This window comes from Lactuca saligna, chromosome 6 (genome assembly GCF_052625555.1).
Source record: "Lactuca saligna cultivar CGN05327 chromosome 6, ASM5262555v1, whole genome shotgun sequence".
In the NCBI taxonomy this organism is placed as follows: Eukaryota; Viridiplantae; Streptophyta; class Magnoliopsida; order Asterales; family Asteraceae; genus Lactuca; species Lactuca saligna.
Window position 1 is genome coordinate 108582925 of NC_136422.1, and position 9416 is coordinate 108592340.

The 9416-nt window shown below is 37.0% G+C and overlaps 1 pseudogene; it reads right to left on the reverse strand.

Annotated features, from left to right (window-relative positions):
• Positions 1 to 751: 751 nt before the first annotated feature.
• Positions 752 to 870, reverse strand: LOC145003654 (5S ribosomal RNA; annotated as a pseudogene).
• Between the last annotated feature and the right edge of the window lie 8546 nt (positions 871 to 9416).

A 9416-nucleotide genomic window follows, 5' to 3' on the forward strand; every position in this document is an offset into this window, starting at 1 on the left:
ATTCTGGATTTGGTTTACCACGCTTTCTAAAACGTATCAAGCCTTCCCAGAGTGAGACTTCCGAAAGGATTTGGCCTCTCGCCTGAAATTCCAAGGTTTTCTTCCTCTTGCTTGTTTTCCCAGTCAAGGGCCACTACCTTCTGAGTCAAAGTCATAAGAGGTTTCGTAATCTGCGAGGAGTTCTGAATTAACTCTCGATAGTAGGTTAGCGAGACCTAAAATTTGGCGAATTCCTATCGGCATCCTCGGTGTTGATAAATTCTCAGCGGTTTTGATTTTTAACAGGGTCCTCAAGAATTCCCACATCACTGGTAATGTGTCTTAGGAATTTGACTCTTCAAATCTAAAAACTCGCATTTTAGAGAACTTCGCATAAATCTTCTCTAATTGTAATGTTCCTAGGGTTTGGTGTAGATGCTATTTATGATTTCCTTCTTACTACGAGGGTAGATAAGTAAGTGATTTCCAAAAAGACAGTGACGAACTGATCCTAGTAGGAATGGCGTACCCTATTCATTAAGTTCATGAATATTACGAATGTATTGGTCCTATCCTGGAGGTATCACTACGTACTCGTAGTGTCCGCATCGAGTTTGGAAGGTTGTTTTCCGGAAACCCTTCACTAACACTCGTAGCTAGTGATATTTAGATCTTAGGTTCATTTCCGAAATGTACGTCGTTCTTTTTGGTGGGTCAACCAACTCATCTATGTGTGGCAGAAGGCAATGATTTCTAATGGAAGTCCTATCGAGGTATGCACCATGAGGACATCCCAGGGTATTACCCATCCTAGTACTACTCTCGCCCAAGCACACTTAACTGTGGAGTTCTGATGGGATCTGGTGCATTAGTGCTCGTATGATGGCACCCGCTGAAGTCTGTCTTCTTGAAGAATAAACTAGAGCTCTCATAGGTGAGAAGCTTGGTCCTTTCATTCTTTTGCTGAGATTTCTTTAAAACAAATTAGAAACATGAGGTACTCCATGAATGAGTACTTTAGTGTTCTGGAATGACAGTTTCGCTAGAAAGACGATTTCGGAGAAAGAGATGTCTGCATGACACTGATATTGCGAGGGTCGAATTTACTCCAGTTGTATGATAATGTGGGAATCATACGGAAACTATAGACATTAGATTTGAACATAAGGTGTTACAGATAAAACACAACAGTGCAACCTTTAACAGAGTTACTATACTTCAGATTTACTACAAAACTATTGTTGCGAACAAGATATACTACAAAAGACAAGTATACGCAGCACGAGGATCCCTTAACTGAAGGGATCTCACAAAAGATAAGACTCTAGTTGCAATAGTTTTAAATAGTTTATAAGTATGTTACAACGAAACGCCTTAATTACTTTAACGTGGGTCCAAAGTAGTCTCTCCTGCGGCGGTGGTTGGTAGCATACTTCCGTCTATGCTAGCATTTGCTGCCTCTGGGTAGTTCCTTTTGTAGTGACCCACCTTGCCAAAACCGTAGCAAGACTGGTTCACACCGGTGTTGGGAACTTGGTTGCTCGGCCTTGCTAGGCTCTTGCAGTAACATATGGTGTGTCCGTTTCTGTTGCAGTTTCAGCATTGCATCTCCCGACAAGGTCCACGGTGGTGGTAGTTGCATTTGCTGCACTTTGGGAGATTTCCAGCATATTGTCTGGCTGGGTTAGCGACAATTGGGATACATGAAGAGATGGTAGTAAGCGGTACCGATGTCATGGCTGTGAAGGTCGTTACCGGTGGTTGTTTCTTTTTCGCCCTTCGAAGCGATTTGTTCCTAGATTTAGCCCAACACTTCCATTTGTTACTCTTGATCTTGGGGCTCGGGGTGTCATGGTAGTTTGTTGCTCGTTGAGGTACTTGATTGTTACCTGGATTGGAATTGTTGTTAACAATCCCACTAACATGTGCGTTGTTAGCGTTAAGGTGGTTCAGAATAGCTGACACGACAGTCGAGACTGCAGATTGAAAGGTAGTTGCATCAATCTATAGAGTTGGTATTTGGTTGACGGGTTGATCGTTTTTCTGTGGCGACACGTTTTTGTTTCAAGGAAAGAAAATCAATTTGTGAGCGAGTATGGTTGAACCTAGATGTAGTTCGATTGCTCATGTAAAGAATAGAAGTATGTTCTCTAAGGTTTGACCTACATCCCTATGATGCAGTCCTAGTACGGAATGGAAGTATGTTGACGAAGGTTTGACCTACATCCCTATGATGCAGTCCTACCAAAGACTAGATGTAAATTCGTACAATGGTCTCAAGATGTTTGTCGTTTGCTCCGAGGTAGTATAGCTTGGTGGATAATATGATCCAACCACTAAAAGAGACTCGGAAATGTCTCCGGAGTTTAAATTACTATAGTCCAATGACTTGACTAAAGCATGATTGAGATAGACTCCAATGAAAGTATGATGAGAGTATTTGCACAAAAACGTGACACGGAAGTTAGCCTACTGTCAACATCAACGATGTTTAAGATGTAATAAGTTTAGGGAAAATTGACCTTGAAGCAGGTCTTACATCATATCCGGAGTAGCAAAAGTTTTGGCTGCATAAAGGCCTAACTAAAAGTAGTTACAACACAAGGTAGTTTCATAGAAAATGCCATATAGGAAATAGACAGGAACACGGTTCTTTAAAACCAGAAGGGAAGTAAAGTATCTCCTACTAGCGACGGCCATCCCTCTGGCGACTTCTCAATTCAGCCAGTTGGCGTTCCACATCAAGCATGTGTCTTCCGTACACCCTCTGGCGTACTCGGAGTTCTATGACTTCAGCTCATGATTCAGCCAGGGCTTGCAGCAGGATTTCGTGGTCTCTCTCAGATCTCTCACGAGCATGTTCAAGGTGGGTGGTGCGAAGGATATGTATTCCTCCATTCGTGTCAACTTCTACGATATGATGTATAGCGGTCCTGCCCTGAATTTTGTTTCGGGTAACTCTACGGATCAGGATTGGTAGAACTCTGTCTGCTGTGCTCCCTTCATTTATGTTGTAGAAGCGTCGGTCTCCATTAAATGGCATAGGTTGATCTTGATCTTCGCTCTATGCTTCCAAACATTAAACCCAAGGGGGCGTCGGGCCATGAAAAGTCGGACGAGCATTAGGATTTGGAATGGGAGCTACCGGGGGTAGGTTCTCAACTTCAGATTCGGAGTTAGCACCATCCGAAAGGTCTTCATCATGGTGATCATTCAAAGTGATTGGATGATCATTCTCTGGTTCTTCTCCAAACCATCCAGCAATGACTTCATTCAGAAGGTACGGGTTGACATGGGGATGGAGTTCAACCATGTTATGTACGCGAGAATTGGGCTAAGGAAATAATTATTAGACGAACTCTGTTGATAATTATTAGAAAATATTCACTAGTTACATCGCTATTTGTAAAGTGCATACCAGTGCTATGTAATCAACACAGGATAGGCCTCCGAATTAGTGAGCTTAACTGCAAAATCACAAGGAATAGGGGTAAAGCAAAAATTTCACAGATTCTAACTCTATAACATCCTAATTACATATAGCCTTAGTGTATCCACTTAGAAACTATCAACTTAGTAATGAAGATCCTTTTTAGTTCTCAAGTAAGTAGTCATAGTAATACAAAACACCTGTATGGTATTTTAGACTTCGGTTCTGTTACAATGTTCTCATTGTAGTAGTGTTGGTATGTTTTTTTTAAGACTTATTGACACATCACATCCATTCTTGGGCATGTGCTAATCACTCCTCAGAACAGCATAGTTGATCAGGATATGCCACTCCTAATACTGACCATACATCCCCGAGCTTACCTGTGATATTCAACAATCGTAATACTTTTGTTCTTGTCATTGTAACACGAATTTTAGTATGAATGTACGCACATATACTTTGTTAAATATTTTATTATTTAAAAGTATAAACTCTTGGTCAGAGTATTTTAATCCCAATGTGTTTATAGTTAGTATATCTTTTATGGGTTGATATACTCAATTCACTATAAACAATACTCTGATACCAATCTATCACACCCCAAAACCGACAACGGCAGAAACGTTCTGGGGCGGAGGACGTCATGTAATGTATCATAACAATGCAAAGTAGTAAACAAGCAAAAACATCATCCATTGCATTAATAGTATATTTTTGATTACAAGTGTTCTTTCATAATATAAGACAACATAATGAACAATCAAAATAAAATACGAGTCTTGATTTCTCCATCTTCAAAAAACCTCGTCATTGTACCTCTCTATTTTTCACCTGAGAATACAACTTAGTTTGAAAGCGAGTATCAACCAAAAAGCTGGAGAATTCCTAAGTATTAATGTGTCTTTGATTTGTAAAACTGTAAAGTAATGACTTGTGAACCTTTGGAAAAATATTGTATAAGTATGAACTGTTTGAAAGTAGTTGAAAGCCTTTGAATACCCTAGGAAATCCCTGTGATTTTTATTAGTATAAAAAGTAGCCTTCTACCAATGCTCGAATGTTTTGAAAGTAGTCTTCTACAAAGAATCAAATGTATGGAAAGTAGTCTTCTACCAAGAATTGTATGTTTTGAAAGTAGTCTTCTACCACGACTCAAATGTTTTGCTATAACAAAGATGGTTTTCACCTCTATAACTACTATTAACAATATAAAGTCTACCTCGTCATTTATGTGAATGTACACAAAATAAAAGTAATACGAAAAATATTGACATGTATGTGTTATCCTTTTGTATTAGGATCAACCCGACATTACGACTACCAAAATGTATAACCTTGAACATCCGTAGATTGTTCATTGTCCTCTGTAGCTGGTAGCATGGTTAAGGAATTGTTAGTCCCCTAAAGGCACTCCGAATATAAGTATTAACCGTAGGGCATGCATTTGATAACATAAAAGCACGAAAAGTTTTTTGTAAAACTTTTGAAAGTATTTTGATAAGAGAGTTTATGTATAAAGGAACCTTTGTTTGAAAACACATTTGTAACTGAGTTTAAAATGAAACTTACAGATTGTAAGACAGTTTAATAAAGAGTTTTATACTTGTAAAAATGTTTAAGAAAGTCAATTGCAGAAATCTGTTTGGTAAAACAGCTAACGTATAGTGAAACCATTTGCATGTTAGTTATTAATCACATGTGATTGATATAATAACTAGCATGTTTCAACTTGTACCCCCCCCCCCCATTAAAGCATTTAAAAACTTTTAGAAACATTTAAAAGGTTAATTCAAGGGTTATGAACTCACCTGGAGTGAGCGGATCGGAAGGAAGTGTCGGACCAGTGCTTGGTGTCAAGTGAAGACTTCGAGAGACATAATAATCCTAATTGCATATGAAGACATATGTATATAACCAATTACTGATTTTACCACTAATTAAACATGTATAAACATCATATTGCAAGGAAAACACTTTGGTCAAGTGCTAGGAGGGTATGGGGTTGCAACAAAGGAGTGTAAAGCCTCATACGGGAGTTTATGGTCCAAAGACCATATGTTTTGGAGTTTACGGCCCAGGGGAGTAAACTCTTGGCCATAAACTCTCAATTGGTCACCAAAAGTGGCTTAAAACTCTTAGGTCTTAAGTGGTTAAGTGTTCCAAAGCTTTAACCAAGTGTTTGGGTGGGTTTAAGGTCCTAAAATGACCTAGAATGGTGTTCACGGCCCTGGGACCACTCCCCCATGAGTTTACGGCCATAAACTCATGGTAAGGAGTACCATTTCATGAAATGATGTCCTTAACTCAAAGGGGTAATGTTCTATGCTAGTAATCAAGGATCACTTAAGTGTTAGGGTGTCATTTGCACCCTTATAAGGGGTTACGGCCAAAGAACATGTCTTGGCTATAAACTCCTTGAATCCCATGATTGTTTATGTTTTCTAGTCTCTAGATATGATAAAAATATTGTACAATGAGTTGGATCAAGTGTACTTACAATCTACGAGCTTAAATGGTCGAGATTGGCCAAGAACACGAGTGTGTGTTCTTACTGTTCTTGGTGGATCTTGAAAATCTACAAAATGGAATGATTTCACGGATGAAATCGTGTAAGATCACTAGATCATCTAAGATATTACCTAGTTAGAGCATGAAACTTATGAGTTTTGAAGATCTGGGACGAAGATCGGGATGGTACTTGAGAGGATTTGGGCCAAGGAAGTGAAAGAAATGGACAAATAGCCTTCATCTTCACCATATAAGATGAGTTTACGACCCACATGGAGTTTACGGCGGTAAACTCCCATGTGGAAGCCGTGAACGCATGGTTAATGTGCTTAAGGCTCGGTCTTTGTGCTATAAATTCAGCAGATAAACCCCGACACTTCTTCCTTAAGTGTACAAGGCTCAGAACTCTCAAACCGACTCTAAATTGTGCTGAATGATAACAGGAATGAGTTTGACTTTCTATTGACTTGGTATGTTGTACAGAATGGAAATTTCGGGTTGTCACAAAAAGAAACCTGAATCGGCTATGCTAATGGAAAATTGTTTGTGCTTCCTCCTCCTATTTCGCCATTAGAGTTCCATATCCAAGAGACATCTCCACATTCATCATTATTATCCCCTTTTCAGCCACTTTCGTAGATCAACAAACACTTCCAGTTACCGATCGAGGTGAATCAAAGGTAAAATTTTGCTTAGGCGTGAAAGTTTCTCTTTTGAGCGCCAAATATCCTAGAGCATCACAGCTGGAGTTGAAGGTTCTGTAGAATTCACTGAAGAACATCAAGAAACCAGTGACTTTGGACGAAATTGCTAACCTTTCACTGTTGTAAAAAGACGGACATCCATCGACTTATGGGTTAGGGGTGGTGGACTGCAGCCACTGGTGCCTCGTTGGAGTTCCTGCAATGAAAAAGTGAGGGAAAAACACCCTACTGCATCCGAGGAACAGATATAGCAGAGAAAGCAAGTGATAGTGAAGAAGTGACTGGGGTGTTGACATTGTCATTCAAGTAACCCATGTGGAGTTAAAGTATCCCGATGAATGGTACCTGGGTCAAGTGTTGTTCCTAACTCTTAACATCTTTAATATGTATATATATATATATATATATATATATATATATAATAATGATAATAATAATAATAATAATAATAATAATAATAATATCAGCTAGATGTGGAAGCCCACTATACAGGGTGTGGATTTTTCAATAGTTTTGGTCGTCTCATCGTGGGTTATTTGTCTTGTGTAGCCGACAAGTCGTGTGTGGTTGTTTGTGGTATACTACATCTGAAAGCTATTTTCAAGCATTTTGGTGAGATCCCAAAGATAAATAAAGAAACAAAAAATCATCAAACACAAACATGAGGATCTTACAAACATTTATATCTACAAATATCATAAAACACAAAATGTAAAAAGAAAGGAATCAAAGAGTTGCTTGTACATGTATATACCCAAGATCTGTTACAAACATAAAGATCTTGCTTGGAAATACACTCTATATCTTTCAATTTATTACAGGTAACAACTGAAATTCAAATAACGAAATTAGATCTTAAAGAAACCAAATCATTATCAATTTTAGTAAAAAAAAAAAAGCAAAAAAAAAAAGCACAACAAATCAAGAAAATTTGCAAAAACTACAAACCATTACCGATTACAGCAACATGGATTCGTGTCTCAACTTCTTATGGTTTTTTGTGTTCAATATATTTGGAAAGTTGCAAGTTATTGTGTTCAATATATCAGTAAAATCAGAAAAAAGCAAAATAGCAAAAGACAGATGATGGATTTGTAAACCTTGCTGGATCTTTTAAATCTGCACTTCAAAACGGTCAAATTCTTTGAAACCTACAAAGGAAAAAATAATATAATAAATTTGAAGCATAAGTATATAGGTTTTGAAATACTATACAAATCATTGTAACAAATGCACAAACTCTCATAAAACAGTCAGATATCCAAACCCGCAAAGCTTTCACTTTCTAAAAAGGCTTTGGTAATAATTTTTGGAGCATACGTATATAGGTTTTGACATATTATAAACTCCTTGATCAAACTATCAACCTTCTTACCTGAAAACATTTGGATTTTTTAATATGCACTAACTCTCCTATCTGATGCAAATTCTCCAAACACTGCTTCAAAATCTTTCATTTCGTATCAATCTAAACAACCGAATTTACTTGAATTCCAATCTGATTCAAAGTAATTCGATTGATATTGGATCAAAAATATGGTTTATACTTTGTTTTTCTAAGAATTTATTATTTTTCTTTTGGGCCGAAAAGATTAATTGGTTTATTTGTAGCTTGGACCGAAAACTCATGTGTTTTAGGTCTTGCATTGGTTTGGGCCTTGTGTTTGCAGTTCATATATATATATATATATATATATATATATATATATATATATATATATATATATATATGTATATATATGTATATATATATATATATGTACATATATATATATATATACATATATATGTGTGTGTGTGTAAAGGTGAGGAGTAAAAAAGAGAGATACAATTGAATGAGCATATCCTAGATAGAGAAAGTAGAGAAAAGAAGAGTGTGTGTGTGGATCTTGTGTTGGAGGATCAATCTTATTATCGATACATCATAGACTCATATTATTATTATTATCATCACTATTATTATTATTATTATTCTCCGTTTGATCTTGCATCACCCGCTTGATTGAGATTCTGCACCATCAAGCGGATCGGATTGATACATTAAGCGAATTTTTAGGACTTACACTTGGTATCAGAGATTGGATTGTATCAATCTGTTTGACAAGATCTAGGGTGTTTTTGAACTATTTCTTGAAGGATTTAATGTTTTTGGATAGTTTTTGACAAAATATTGGTGGTTTGTGTCACACCCCCAAACCGGAACAACGGAAATGTTCGAGGCCAGATGACTTCATGTGGTAACGTAACAAATGAATACATAGTAAAGAAAGCAATACAACCATGATATATATAATTGAAAGTTTACATTGTTTAAAATTGTACATGTTAAAAATCAATCACATTATGATGTGAAAATATGAAATTAAACTGGCGTCGCAGCGTCCCTTCTCCAAGATCCGTTTGTTAGCTGTAATTACTGAATCCCTGGGACATACAAGTAGTTTTGAAAGAGTAGATCAGCATTTAAGCTGGTGATTTTCATAAGTATTTAATGACAATGTTTGTATGAAATGAAATGTTTTTGTTCTTTGATTGCATGTTCCTAGAAAATCCTATATTTTCTACTAGTATAATTGTAACCTTCTTTCAGGACAAATGCTTGTTTCTAGTAAATGTATATACGTATAAAAATTCGAATATGTCTGAAAAAACCCGTAAATCACTGTGTTTTTAATACTCAATGTGAGTTTTACAACCATGCTATTGACAAGGAATGCCTATACACAACGTTCTTCAGGCGTTGGAATGTTCTGATGTTTGTCACCCCAAATGGTGGAGTGTAGCTAACAGTC